Source organism: Bufo gargarizans, chromosome 6 (assembly GCF_014858855.1).
Source record: "Bufo gargarizans isolate SCDJY-AF-19 chromosome 6, ASM1485885v1, whole genome shotgun sequence".
NCBI lineage: Eukaryota > Metazoa > Chordata > Amphibia > Anura > Bufonidae > Bufo > Bufo gargarizans.
This window is the reverse complement of record NC_058085.1, coordinates 61,319,155-61,334,769: the sequence shown is the minus strand read 5'-3', so window position 1 is coordinate 61,334,769 and position 15,615 is coordinate 61,319,155.

Sequence of the window (15,615 nt, the reverse complement as noted above, 5' to 3'; positions counted from 1 at the left end):
AATTCCCAGCAGGCTGCGCCTCTCTGGCGAAGCCTGCTGGTCAATGTCAGAATAGCATTGCCATTAAAATGCAATGCACTATAGGGATAGTGCATTGCATTTTAAAAACAAACAAAAAGCTGTCTGTTATAGTCCCCTTGTGGGAATATTAAGTGGTAAAAAAAGTTTAAAAAAAACAACTCATTTATTCAATAAAAAATTCCCATGTAAAATACCCCTCTTTTCCATTGAAAATATGCTTTTCAATGATAAAAATTGCAAAAAAAATAATCTTCCCCATATGTTTGGTATTGCCACCTCCGTAACGACCCAGACTACATAAATATCATGTAAATTAAAAAAAAAAAAAAATGACAATTGCTAATTTATTCTTAGTTGCACCGAAAAAACGTAATAACAAGCGATCAAAAAGTGCCATTTACTCAAAAATGATACCAATGAAAAATACAAGTCGTCCCGCAAAAATCAAGCCCTCACTCAACTCCACAGATAGAAAAATAAAAAGTTATGGGTCTTGGGAAGCGGCAATGCAAAAACATTATTTTTTTTTTAAATAAGGGATTTTATTGCAAAAAAGTAGTAAAATGTAAGAAAATCTATATATATATATATTTGGTATCACTGTAATCGTACTGACCCAGAGAATAAAGATTTTATGTTATTTATACCGACAAATGAACGCCATAAAATTTATAACGTAAAAACGCAGTGGCAGTATTGCTGTTTTTCCCATCTCCCTCCCAGAAAGAGTTAATAAAAGTTCATCAGAAAGTTATGTGTACCCCAAAATGGCACCAATAAAAACAAGCCCTCATAGAGCTATATAGACGGAAAGATAAAAAAGTTATAGCTCTTGGAACGCGACAATGAAAAAGGAAGAAAAACGCTTGGTCAGTAAAGCCCAAAACAGGCTGGTCACTAAGGGGCTAATATACTGTTACTTCTGTATGCTGCACTTCACTTTGTAGTCTGACTCTAGCTGATGCCAGGGAACTTTCCTCCTGGCTCCTGAGGCTTCAAGCTTTGGCCTCCATGGCCAGCAGAGCTTAGGGTGCTCTGGCTGCCATGGGTATGTCCAGCAGAGACGTGCCCCTGCACACCCTTCCCTTAGCAGGGGTAAGCTAGACTAACTAGAAACTGGTCCCCACCCTTCCTGCAGGAAGTAGGACTCGCCCACTTCCCTACAGAGGGGGTTAGAATGGAATGGAGAGTTCCATTACCTACGCGCCTACGCCGAATGACGACCGGTACGGCGCAGGTGCCGGATTTGTGGCTGCAGGCAGGGCCAGCGAGAGGAGGAGAGCGCTCGCTGGCCCTGTCAATCAAGTGGAGGAGGGGGCGTTTTTTCAAACAGAGGATGCGGCGGCTACCAACAAGTCTGCCCTACTTGCTGGTAGTGAAGAAATTTACATATAATAAAAGTATGTTTTTTACTGTAATTACTGCACAGCCCGAGGTAAGAGGGGCATATATGGAATCTGCTTATATTAACAAATATAATAAGTCAAAAACTGAAAGTTGGGGGGGTGACAAAAGCCCTTTAAATAGCTCAGTGGCTATGCACATTTTTTATTACAGGAAAAATATTCAGAACCATAATCTGGTTTGAAAAATGTAGAATGTTTTTAGTAGGGCAATCCCTTTAAGTAATACAAATATTAATGCAGAAAAATTTGAAATTATGAGACCAATGTGGAAAAGTCAAAATTAAAGGGGTTGTCCACATTATTTATTTATTTTTTATTTCTCGAAACTGCCTGGGATCTGATATAATAATAAAAGCACCTACACTTAACCTTCCTGGGCCCCTCCGATCTAGCACCGCGGCTCCATCCTCTCCCCAGGCTGCAGCCAGTGATGTATCGTTGTGGCTTAAGTGGCCCTGTACACAGCGGCAGTCAATCACTGATCTCAGCGGTCACCCGCAGTAGAAAGCTGAGGTCAGTGATTGGCTGCAGCAGTGTGTGGGAAGTCATCGCTGCAGGCACAACAATACTACAACATGTCACTGGCTGCAGGGAGAGGATGGAGGCGCATTGCTGGATCGGAAACCTGGGAAGGTGAGTGTAAGTGCTTTTATTACTATATTATTCACCAGTCCCAAGTTTCCAGAAATAAAAAAAAAATTACGTGGACAACCTCTTTAAAATTTTTGTTATTTTTTTTTTAAATAAAGGAATTCAGTTATGTAAAAGTGCTAAAACGTTACTAACTTTAGAAACGGTAACGGCTTCTAGACGATATGTATTGGACGCCACTTCTCCTTTAAACATGCCTGTCACTTTCGAATGAAGGAAGGAAAGCTCGAAGCGTATAAAATTAGTCAGCTACAAAGACAGTGTAGCTCACTAATGTTAGCCTGAAAGAGCGCTGACCTACTTAAATAAGTTTATGCTTTAATCACCCACTTTCTAGTCTACAGGCTGAAAGCACCTGGGTTATTTTATCTTAGTTTACCCCCACCGAGATCACATAAAGAACTTTTACCTACCTGCATAGAAATAGAGATCTAAAGCACTGTAGAAAACAGGCATATCTGCATTAAAGGGACACTGCAGGATTTTACTACTGATGGCCTAACCTCAGGATAGTCCATCAATATCTAATCGGCCGGGGTCTGACACCCCACACCCACCGTGCAGTAGCTCAGGTGCTGAAAGCGGGTGCCGGAACTAAACAGCTCAATCCGTTGTGTGGAGGACGGAGCTGGTTACCGCAGCGCTACTCCTATTGAAGCGAACGCTGCAGTAACAAGCTCTGTCCACAACATGAAGGGTGGAGCTGTGTAGTTCCAGTGATGACTGGAGCTTCTCAGTAAAAGCTAATCATGGGGTTGCAGGGTGTCGGAACTCTAACTATCAGATATTGATTGCCAATCCTGAGGTTAGACCATCAATAACAAAATCCTGGAATACCCCTTTAAAGGGGTTATCCCATGACTAATGTAAAAAATTAAAATCGGACATCATATAGTACATGACAAACTCTTTCTAAGGGCTCATGCACACGACAGTATGTATTTTGTGGTCTGCAAAAAACGGATCCGCAAAAAATACGGATGACCTCCGTGTGCATTCCGTGTTTTGCGGAACGGAACAGCCGGCCCCTAATAGAGCAGTCCTATCCTTGTCCGTAATATGGACAATAATAGGTCATGTTCTATTTTTTTGCGGAACGGAAACACGGACATATATACGGAAACGGAATGCACACGGAATAACTTCTGTTTTTTTGCCGACCCATTGAAATGAATGGTTCCGCATACGGTCCGCAAAAAAAGACGGAACGGACACAGAAAGAAAATACGCTTGTGGGCATGAGCCCTAACAAAGCTAGAACCAGCCCTGTACCTCGCATTGATCCACAGATCTCCACATTCATTGTTCCAATTGCTCAGTTAGATCTATATCGAGCTGGCAGATCGGGGGGATGTCCTTTCTCAAGAGGTGTGTCCTTTCTGTTACAGCTCTCTCCTTATCACAGCTCAGGAGGCAGTTGAAGTACTGAGCATGTGCATCCACCTGAGTAAACTGGACAGAGAAATAAGAAAAAGAACAAACAGCAGGTGGCGCTATACAGATACATTTTATTGAATAACTCAGTGGCTATACTACTATTTTAATTACATGCAATTATTAAAGTATTCAGATCCAGGTGCTGGTTCGAAAACTGTAAAATACGTGTAGTTTTGGTGGGAGAACCCCATTAAGTTCCCCTACAAGTGTAAATGCAGTCATACACTTTCAATAGTTGTTGCCCACTTGAATGGGTCCGCAAATCCGGAGATGCAGTGTAGAACGGAACGGAAGCACGGAATAGAACCCCACGGAAACACTACAGAATGCTTCTGTTGTGTTCCATTCCATGCTTCCGTTCTGCAAAAAGATAGAACGGTTTTAGTTTTATTATAATTTTTTTCTTGTTTTTTATTTATTTATTTATTTTTGGCACATAATATATCCCCCAAGAGGTCATTAAAAGTCTCTGGCACTTTTCTCTTGCATTTTGCACGTTTCCACTGTAAGGGTGGATTCACACTAGCGTTAGGGATCTGTCCTAAAGACAGAAGGACGGATAGACTTGTATTATGGCGGAATGCAAAACTGAAGTCTTTAAAAGGCATTCCGTTTGCTCTCCGTCCTAGTAGAAGTCTATGGGAATCAAAACGGATCCGTCTGGGTCCCGGTATGCTAGACGGAAAACAAAGTCCTATCGACAGGACTTTTGTTTTCAGTCTTGCATAACGGGACCCAGACGGATCCATTATGCTTTCCCATAGACTGCTATTAGGACGTAAAGCAACCAGAATGCATTCTGCCTGGGCATTCCGTTATTTTCCGTTATAACCATGTTATAACGGAAAACCATAACGGAATCCCTAATGCTAGTGTGAACCCACCCTTACTTGGGCATGCAAAAGAGCCCCAGTTACAAGGGAAATCAGCCCCCTTTGAGAGCATTGCACAGGCAGAGCTGATTAGGGTCCGCTAAGAACCTGCAACTCTTTTATACCAGAGGCACTTGGCGATCACCCATAGACCAGAATTCCTCAACTCCAGTCCTCAGGGCCCACCTACCTGTAATTTTTTTCCGGATTTCCTTAGCATTGAGTAGGTGATATAATTAGTGTCCATGCTTTAGGACCTATCACAGGTATTAATTCTCTGGGATATTCCCAAATCATGACCGGCAGCTGGGCCCTGAGGACCGTAGTTGAGGAAAACTGCCATAGATCAAGCGGCATGGCCACTGCATCAAGGAACGGAGAAAGCAGAATTGGTAATAAACCACGCAGCAGTTTTAATCTGCCCGATTCTCTGCATGTTTGCCGGGTTGTGGCCTGATCTCTACTGGTCCCCATTATAGTAAATGGGGCTAGTGGGTATCAGGTGGTGTCCAGGAATCCCAGATCCAGACATCTCCAGCATGCTGCTCCCTGGCGGAACAGCCTCCGGAGATGTCTAACGCTAGTGTGAAACACAGCTGATCACACAGGCAGAAGAACAAGTGTGTTCCTGTCTGGCAGGACCCAGGCTGCAAACCATTGATGTGCACCCTGATCTAAGGGGTATGGATGCTTTTAGACAAACGGAATTAAAATAAAAGTTGTAAGATGTCACTAAACTCATTACTTTCATTAAAACCCACTTTGAAAAGGAAATATATGTTCTTATGCCAAAATAATGAAGTTCTTGGGTACTAATGGAGACCAGGCCAAAATTGGTTAGTTATGGGTTGTCCAGGAGTGAACAGAACAGGGTGAAAAAATTACGAAGGTACCCCTACGGCCACTACTTCAAATTCATTCCCATATTTTCAGAATCTTGACCTGATCTCTTGTGGCACCCACTGTGCCATCTCCTATGCAGTCCAAGGAGGAGCATCTAATGTCAAATTATCCTTTTCACAAAATCCCACAAGTCTAGTCTTTTATATATATATTTTTTTATTACTTAGGAATAAGGAGGAGCAATGGTGCACAGGGTGACTTGGTGCCGTCCTCAGTGCACATAACTGCTCATTTACATATGTGTTAAAAGTATTTTTTTCTGCAGAATGAAGCAATGGATCGCTAAGAGAAAGATATCATTCCATTCAGCTGAGCTAGCCCTAAAAGGCATTGTGTCCTGGTTTATGAGTGGATTTCCTGCTGGCAGCTCCCCTTTAAAGTATATTCGTCAATTGTATTAATTTCTATATTCAAAACAATTTAAGCAACTTTTTTTCTTACCTTGACCCTCGCAGACAGTCTAATACCCAGATCATGGTAGCATCATATAGGAAAAAGCTTACCAGTAGTCACAGGCCTGAAGGGAGGTATAGTATATTGTATCATGCTGCATATTCACGGGGGATGTAAAACATCTGAAGATCTCTCAAAGCTTGTAACTCATTCCAGTTTTTATGAGACATTTTAACTTTTTTTTTTTTTCAGTTTTGCTCCTAGGACACCATAAATTATTTTGAAATAATGCCTCCCATTAAGAAAAGATGGGTTCATTACAAGATCTTGCAGCAGCCCTCCACCCTCCCAAATAACACTGGTGTCCAGAGCTGGGAGCATGGACATTAATTGCCAGGCAAATTATATTTTCAGAGACAAGATGATTGGGATCATTTTTCACCTTATAGAGATGAGATATGTGCTGGGAAGGCGATAGGGGGAACTGCCATGGGAAGGACCATTAGATGATTGCTCAAACTTCTGTAAATCACAGCTAATGTGGACACAGCAAAGCAGGAGATCTTTATGTGTTCAGTGCACAAGTTAAAGTTGGAATACACAGCATGTAAGAGTTTCAATTGCTCCTTGGCCTTTGACTTCAACTTAGGCCCCAATGATAGGATGCCTAGTGATAGCAGCGTTAAAAATAAACCAACAGAACAACATAACAGTTTATTTCAAAGGCATTAGCTTGGCGGTTACACTTTTTGGCAGTGGCACTATGCTTGGCAGTTACAGTAGCAGGCAAAAAGTATCTTATAAACCTCATATACAGGCTTAGCAGGACTGACTCTAATCACGGTAGTAGACCACAGTCAGGGGCGTAGCTAAGTGCTCATGGGCCCTGGTAGAAGAGTTCAGCTTGGACCCCCTTCCCTCAGTGCTTTGTGGTCATGGGCAGGGAAGCACATAGCCTTTGTGCTGCCTGAGGCAAAAATTGAAATGCCAAATTCTTGACCTAACCCCTTCCCTCCAGCCAGAGGTGTAACTTGACCAGCATGCACTTTCTATAACACCAATGTCTTCTTATGCAGCACAAGGGTCTTTAGGCCCCGTCAAGCTCCTGGACCCGGTAGAGACTGCTACCTCTGCAACCCCTAGAGCTACGCCCCTGGCCATAGTTCATTACACAGTATTACTTACAGTCTCCAGGCAGTCTTCTTTACTACACACTGTCAGTTGGGTTTTATCCTACAGAGATTTTAACTTGGCATCAGAATGGCTAGTCAAGTTCAGCTCAGGTCACAATTTCAAGGTGCCCAGCTTCATCACCAACTACAGGATACCACTGGGCAGTGGTCCCTAAACACTTGCAGGTTTCTCTCTCTTGGGTGTGGCTCACTTCTGGCTGGGTTTTGGTCCATGATCAGTTTCAGACTAGCAGGCCACTCTGGGCAGTATATCATGCAGCCTAGAGTCAGTTCATAGGCTACATCGATCTCCTTGGGCGTTAAAAAGAATGGGTATGAGAACCTCTGATAAGTGCCCAAAATGTAGGGGAGAGAAGGCGGATCTCATACATTGTTTTTGGAGATGCCCCAAACTCTTTAGGTATTGGAAAGAAATTGCAGAGATTGTATCTGTATTTCTGGGTGTAGTCTGTATATTAGGGGCTACAGAACATCCTAAACTAAATAAAGAGATACGATTGGTTTTAGGTAAAGTATTATTTCAAGCCAGACTTCTCATACTCTGGAAATGGGTAAATCGAAATCCCCCTACAGTGGGACAGTGGCAAGAATCAGTCGCTAATTTGATTAAAAAAAAAATTGAGAATTGACGTGCTTATTAAGAAACTTGATACCTTTATTAATGAGTGGGTATGAGCAAGAGTGATCGATACACTCAGATGCTCTTGATATAAAAATGCAAACAGCGAACCTCCTATTATAGATAGGTGGTACAATAATGAATCACTATAGTAACGGGGATGATAATGGGTAAGTCTATGGGAAAAATTCTCTCCCTAGACGACCCTATGGAACTATGTCCTGAAGCACAGGGATGTCCCCTAATGGTGGAGACACCCTGCCCCCGTACCTAAGCCTAGATATGGCCCTAGTGATGCCCTACTTAGCAAAGCTGGATCGAAAAATATTAATCCAGTGAAACAAAACAAAAAAATAATAAGTCTAATGTAAATGATAGAAAGACAACCCCAACGCGTTTCGGCTGCATACAGCAGCTCATCAGGAGGTGATGACAGTGTAGTCAACGTAGGGAATAAAGTAAGCAGAAAAATTCCTTTTATAAAAAATTGGTGCTTAGAAAAATGAGATGGTACTTAGCTCCTTGGCATACTTGATGGTGCTGTGTATACAGATATATATCTCTTGTCCGTATATATGATGAATTCTGAGGGTGAAAAAAAGGGGCTATATGTCAGACATTTATATAGGTCTGAAAAAACAAAGTACTCTGTGTCTGACACTCATATGTGAGTCTGAAAGAGCAAAGTACTTAGTCACAGATATTCATATATTGCAATAGTGTACTGATCAATAAACAAAGTACACCATATGCCACTCAGTCATTAGCATAAGGGGACAAGTCAGTGGTGTAAACGATATAGTGTACTCACCAGACAGAGGGAGACCCTGTAACAAGCACAGCTGGTATGCTGGGAGGCTGGAGGGCTCATAACAGTATGTCAGCGCTTGCTATTTAAGCGCTGGTGCCGGCATGTGTTTCCGGACGCCGAAGGGAGAGCACTTCCGGTCGGTGGAACGCATCGTAGTGACGCGATGCGTCACTTCCGGTCTTTGGAACGCATATTGGAACGCATGAGCGGCCAATGATGCTGAACGTTCCTGGTCTATATGTGCTTCTCACTAACTGTTATTTTAACCACAGTAATTGGATCGAAATGGTTCTATAGTCCCCTACTCATAAAGAATCGGTGATGGGAGGACTATAATATATATTTTGAGCCCCAAAAAATACCAGGTCTTAATCGGAAGGATTCTAATGGTAGCATGCTATAGACATCATCACGTGTATATAGCAAAGATTACGGGAGCCATATAGACGTGAGAAGGAATGATAGGAGTGACAGTGATGTATGTCACTTTTCCTAAGATATGGTGCTTCACGCACCGGCATTGGCAAAAGGGGGACGAGCAATTAGGGATATTTATATAGGATAGGACAGAGGAATAGTCTCTGATAGAGGAATTAAGGGGTTTGTAACGACATGTTTTAAATCAAATAAAACATGTATATGTGAGTCGCTCATTGAGACCGCTTGGTGACTGTGACCGGAATCGATAAATCCATTCGGATTCTTTTTGGAGTATCTTCCGGTCCCAGTCACCCCCTCTTAGAGGTTTGGGAATAACCTCAAGTACTAAAAACTTAAGGGTACTTAGGTCTCCCCCATGTTGATCGTTAATATGGTTAGCAACGGGGGTGTCTTTTTTCTTTACTATGTCGTTGATGTGTTCGCAGACTCTACGTCTAAGTTCCCTGAAAGTCTTGCCGATGTAATCTTTCGGACAGGTACACTGACATATATAGACAACTCCTTGTGTTTTGCAGTTAGCGAAGGAACCTAACGTTTGGACGATATTGGTTGTGGAACAGGTGACCGTTTTAGAAATGCGTATATATCTGCAAGCCTTACAGCTACCGCATCTGAATGTCCCTTTCGGTTGTCTGTCCAGCCATGTTCCCTCCTTTTTTATGCCGGTGTAGTGGCTATGCACGAGCCTGTCTCTGAGGCTCCTCCCCTTGCGATATGTTATTTGGGGGTAGTTAGAGATGGCTTTAGACAGGTCTTTGTCCATCATTAGGATTGGCCAGTGAGTTTTTAAAATGGCAGTGACTTCGCTGTTGGCTGTGTCATATGTGGAAATTAGGCGAATGGTTGAGCTATCCTTGTTATCTTTTGTTTTTGGTATTAATAAATCGCCCCTATCCCTGTTCTCGGCTGCCTGAAAAGCTTCCCTTAAAGTAGACCTCGGGTACCCTCTCTGTAATAGTCTATTTCTTAAATTCCTTGACTCCTGGTAAAAGTTTTCTTTGTCAGAGCAGTTACGGCGCATGCGTAAATATTGGCCTTTTGGAATACCTCTTTTAACTGCTTGTGGGTGGTGACTATTCCAGTGTAAAATGTTATTTGTGGCGGTCGGTTTTCGATAGATATTTGTAGTCAGATTTCCTGCTACAGATGTTACTTCCACATCCAAGAAGGTGATGCTCTTGGATTTAATTTCGCTGGTGAATCTTAATCCCACATTATTATCGTTAAGGGCGGAGACGAAGTCACAGAATTTCTCTTTACTGTCACCCCACACTACAAAGATGTCATCAATATAGCGGGTCCAAAAGACAATCCCACTATTCCACCACATCTGGTGATCGGGGAACACAAATTTGTCTTCCCACCAGCCCAGGAAGAGATTTGCATAGGCGGGGGCACAAGGGCTGCCCATAGCAGTCCCCCTGAGCTGGTGGTAAATGGACCCGCTATATGTGAAGAAGTTGTGTGTAAGAGTGTATTCCAGGAGGCTCATGATAAAATTGTTGTGATTTTGAAACTGCGTGCCCCTCGATCTCAGGAAATGGGCCGTAGCTGCTAGACCTTTATCGTGTGGTATGGATGTGTACAGGGATTCCACGTCGATACTCGCAAGATGGCAATGAGAGTCGACGGAGATGGTTTCAATTTTTCGAAGGAAATCCATCGTGTCGCGTGTAAAGGATGGTAAACAGGACACGAATTCTTTTAGTGTTTGATCAAGGTATGTCCCACAATGATGGGTCAGGGAGTCCATACCTGATACAATTGGGCGTCCCTTCAAGGGAGTTACTCCCTTATGGATTTTTGGGAGGCAGTAAAAAGTGGCCAGCTGTGGGTTTTTAGGGAGAAGATATGCATATTCTGATTTTGTAATCACCCCCTGTTCTAAGCCCTGTTGAAGGATCTCTTTCAGTTGTTGCTGGAAGACTAGACTAGGGTCACTCGGTAGAACTCTATAGCTGGTGGAATCCCTAAGTAGGTCAAGGCACATTTTTTTATAGTCAGGATGGTCTAGAATTACTAGATTCCCACCTTTATCTGATGGTTTTATAATGATGGTGTTATCTGTCTCCAGGTTCCTAAGAGCCATCGCCTCGTCTCGGGACAAGTTATAGTCTCTCGGATAGTTGACATTTAGCTGTTCCAGGTCATTGCTGACCATTTTAACAAAAATGTCAATATGTTCGGAGCTCATGGGGGGTGGTAGTCTAGTACTAATGGGGCGAAGATTGGTAAAGGGACCGTCTCCGGGATTTTTATTCCCCTCCTCATACAGATCCATGAGGTTTTGGAGGTCGGGAAAGTCCTCTAGGTCAATCCCCAAGTCATGGCATGTTTGCCTATTACTATTTTGATAGAATTTATGCCATTTGAGCCTTCTGCCAAACAGATTAAGATCTTTGATCCAAGTAAAAATATTAAACCTAGTAGTTGGTACGAATGAAAGACCCTTTTGGAGAATGGTGGTTTCAACGTCTGTCAGGGGTCGAGAGGACAGATTAATTATTTGCAGGTTGTCGGTTAAGGGCGACTTTCGCCTGTCCTTACCCCCTTCCTTAGATGATAGGGGCCCTGGCTGTTGGTTAAAAAAGGAACCAGGGGTTGTTGTTGAGTAGCTGTGAAGGAAGAGGAGGTGGAGGGAGAGGAGGGCTGAGATGGTCCTCCACGTGTTTGACCCGAGTATCCCCTTTGTCTCCCCCATCTCTGCCACCTTCGTCCCGGTCTCCGACCCTGACCACCTCTATTATAGTTTACACTTTGATCTATTTTGGTTGGTTCAGAATCAGAGAGGTCGGCCTCTGAAGAGGATACTTCAGATTCTGAGAGAATTGGTGTTTTCGTCTCAAGATTATAGGCCCGGTTTTCTCGGAATTCAGCTAAATCTTTAGTGAATTGGCGATGCTTTCTTTCCTTTAGGAGGTTTTGGAAACGTTCTACCGACGTCTGCAGTGAGGACTCTCTCTTATTAAATTCGGGATCAGTCTTGAATTTTAAGACCCCTTCAGTGAGGTCCTTGAGATATTTCCTACGTGTAACCTATCAATAGATATCTTGTTAGGTGTCTTTAAATGCTAATTTGATTAAATTGGAACGGGCCTCTGAGAGATATAGTGAGAGAGAAGAAAAAATATATAAATATGGAAAAATTGTTTGAACTAGGGCCAGATATGTCAGATGCAGTACAGGGTGTGTTATACCTCACTTCATTGGGTCTCAAGGATGTCATCCAGGTACCCCAAATCCAACCGTCACCTCTCATTGCTTACTGCCTAGCTCACAGACAGGAGCATGTTTAGTGTACATCTCTCTCACTAGCTTCTGCCACAGTGTACTCTAAGTATCGTAATTTGTCCTTCTTAATATGACTTGGGTGAGGCCAAATTGAGCATGCTCCCAAATGTGACCATGACTCTTGTGCGGTCTGACTAGTCATCTGTAAAGTGGTACAGTAGATCTATGTTCTCATCATATGCAATCTTGCCCCTTTCCATGATCCTCTCCATGGTCTTAATGGCTTGGCTGCAGCTGCCTGACACTGGTTGATACAGATAAAGTCCTACTTAACCCTGAAAAGCAAGAAAAAGAAAGCATTACCTGTTAAGAAAAGTTTCTTTTTAGTTCTTTCTTAATGGATCTCTACAAGCTGCAGCAGAAAGCAGTTAAACAGATATCCTACAGTCAGAGAAGTGCCTCACAAATAAGGAGATCGTGTAAGGTTTTGATAATGTTTTACCCACCATAGAGGGTAAATTGGACATGTAACTGTAAATCTAATTGCCCCATGGTTCACATACACCCATTCTTCAAGCGTCGATTGGCTGAGCAGCCATCTCCAGGCATTTCCTGTGTCGAGCTGGGATCAGCGCGGACCTGTCAAGATTCTAAACTGGAGCTTTGGGGATTGGTGAGGGTGAGTATGGCTTCTTTTTTTCCGTCCTAATTTAAGGCCTTCTCCACACATTTTTACCACCTGGACAACCCCTTTAAACAAAAGTATTGCCAGATCTGCAATGCTCTATAATAAACGTGTCATATATTTGAAGCTGAGAAAGTAAACTGTTGGGAATTTAGTACTGGATGGAGATAACCTAATACCATTCTGTGTCTTCACTGATTAGCATTTCTGGGGCCGTTGAGATACAATCAGCCATCCTCAGTTCTGCCTGGAGTGACAGGGCTTGAGAAATTAAGCATAACATGGAACCTAACAGTATCACTAGGCCATCTGTCTGTATTCTGGAAATGGGACAAAAACAATCATAAAATTAACTGATGGCATAAAAAGGGCATGGGTTATATTTACATCTAGTCTTGAAGGGGACATGAGGGGGACGCAGATAAATGTATTGAATGTGACTGCTGAGAGACCTTAAAGGGCATCTATAAGCAGATTTGTACCTATGAAACTGGATGACTTGTAGAATGGGCGCTTGACAGCTATAGGCATCAGTGTTGGTTCCATGTTCACTGTGTTGGTTCCATGTTCCTGCTTTGGTCCGCACTTTGATTGACAGAGCCAGTAACAAAGCAGCCACGCATGAGCTGGCAACTTTTTTGGAATTCCCACAGCAGTTAATAGAGGGATGGCTGGACATGCGTGGCATGCTCTCCATTCTCTTTGGAGCTCCACTCTTAAGAAAGGACCCACACCTATAAGACATTTATGGCATGTCGTTTCAATACCTTCAGTTGTGATATGCTTATTCTGCACACTTTGGCACTCAGGCCATAGTTCTTTCTGACTTCCTTATACCACCACTTATACCAAAATGTAATCTAAAAGGGAGTATCTCAATGATTTAGTGCCTTCTACGGATGCCATCATCAGGTTAAAATTAATGTACAGTACATACCTAGTAAATCTAAAAGGGAAATAGTAGTACGTGACACTTCCATGGACAATTGGGATGATATCCTACTGGTTCAGAGGAAAACTTCCCATAAATATTCTGAAAGGGTCTTACAATTATACATCAGGCTTATTTAACTAGGGCTAGAGTGGCTAAATAATGTCCAGACAGACCAGATATACAGTATGTCCTTGTAATTTGGAATTGGGCACTTTTCTGCATTACTTATTTGGCAATGGGAGATTGGGCACAGGTTATTCAATTCCTAAATTAACTTATGGGAGTTCCTGTTCCTCTAACCCTCCAATTTTGCTTACATGGACTCATGGGAACCTTAATACTATCCACTTTTCAGGTCCAGCTCCTACATGAAGTTCTCTTTCAAGCTCGAAAGCTGAGTGCTAGGATTTGGATGAACAATATTAGACCATCCTGTGCTCCTGTGCATAGCTATAAACAATAGAAGTATCTACATGGAGGAATCCTGATAAATTCCATGCAATCTGGTCTGTCTGGACCACCTCCAACTCTACTTTGATAGGCTGATACTAAGCTCATTCTCTAGATTGCTATATTCTTTGGTTGTTGCCTACTCCACAGGAGCTGAATTATCGGCAACACAGATATTCACACTTGGTGACTGCAAACGCTAGTTGGTTTCCTCAAATATGCTTTGCCTCAAGCCCTTGGGTGGTCGGACAAAGTCAAGATCACGTTACTGTTATTAAAGTGTATGTTTAGTTTTCGTTTTTGCTACTTTATGGTTTTATTTCTCACTGCTGAGTATACTATGACTATGTACCTTTATGAGGCTCCATTTATTATGACCATGTGCTGAGCCGGCTTTGTATATCACATGTCTCTGTGTATTGCTTGATCTCATTTGCAATGGATAGACTGAGCTACTCCTTGCTGTATGTATATTTTGCATTTTACTGTTAAATAAACCGTTTCTTGAATAAAAAAAAAAGACATTTATACTATTAATATCCCATAAATATTCTGGATGGAACAACCCTTTTGAGAAATTAGAAGTTTTAGCAATTCCTGTGGACAGAAGAAACAAATTATATATTTTTTTGTTTCAATTCTCGATTCTGTTCCCACACAGCAGCCCTCTGATAGTGTCAGTATGGCCACATTTTTGACGATTCATACCAGACGCGTTTCAGCTGAACAGCCAGCTTTTGTTTCCTTTAGAAGCTCTTCTTTCTTTGCTGCTTAAGCATACACCTCCCCTTCTGTTCTTTTTTCTTGCAGCTCCAAGGATGCACAGCATAATTCCGTTTACTGTGAAGTGTAACTATAGAAACTGGATTCAGATATTAAATATCAAGCTACAAAGTCCTGGTTTTATTCTTTACAAAGAAGGAGATGTTCATTGCACATAGAAGTGCACTTCGACATTGAACTCATAATTCCATAGATGAGGGAGGGAAAGAGGGTTTTTTTTTACAAAGAGGCTGTAAGAACATTCTAGCACTCAAAATATATTTAAAACATTTTTTCCAGAAAGATTGACTTTGCTATAAAAGTAGATTTTTAAGGTCATTGAACAGATGAAATATACGGCAATGCATGTGTAAAAGATTGTAGATACGTCTTCGTATTTTGTACTGGATGACTTCTTGTGAACGATATCCTGGAATATGTTGGGTTCCAGACACCCGCAATCACTAAGGTTTTCATTCGATGGGCCATGTTTTATTTGTGTGATCCACACTAGTGTTCGAAAACCAGTAGACCCCAATCAGTCGCTGGGAAGCTGTGTGTGGCTCTTAGTTCCTCAGTTGTTGACCATTCTTGATACTATTGTCTGTTGTTGGCACCAGGCATTGCTAAAACTTGACACCAAGGTAAAAAAAAAAAGAAGAAAAAAACAATTTGTATACTTAAAGGGAAGACCCCATCCTGGCCAGTTCTGAAGTATATGCCATAAATATCTGCTAGATGCAGGTCCTACCTCTGTGACCTGCAACTATTTCCAAAATGGGGGTCTGTATTACCGTAAATACTGA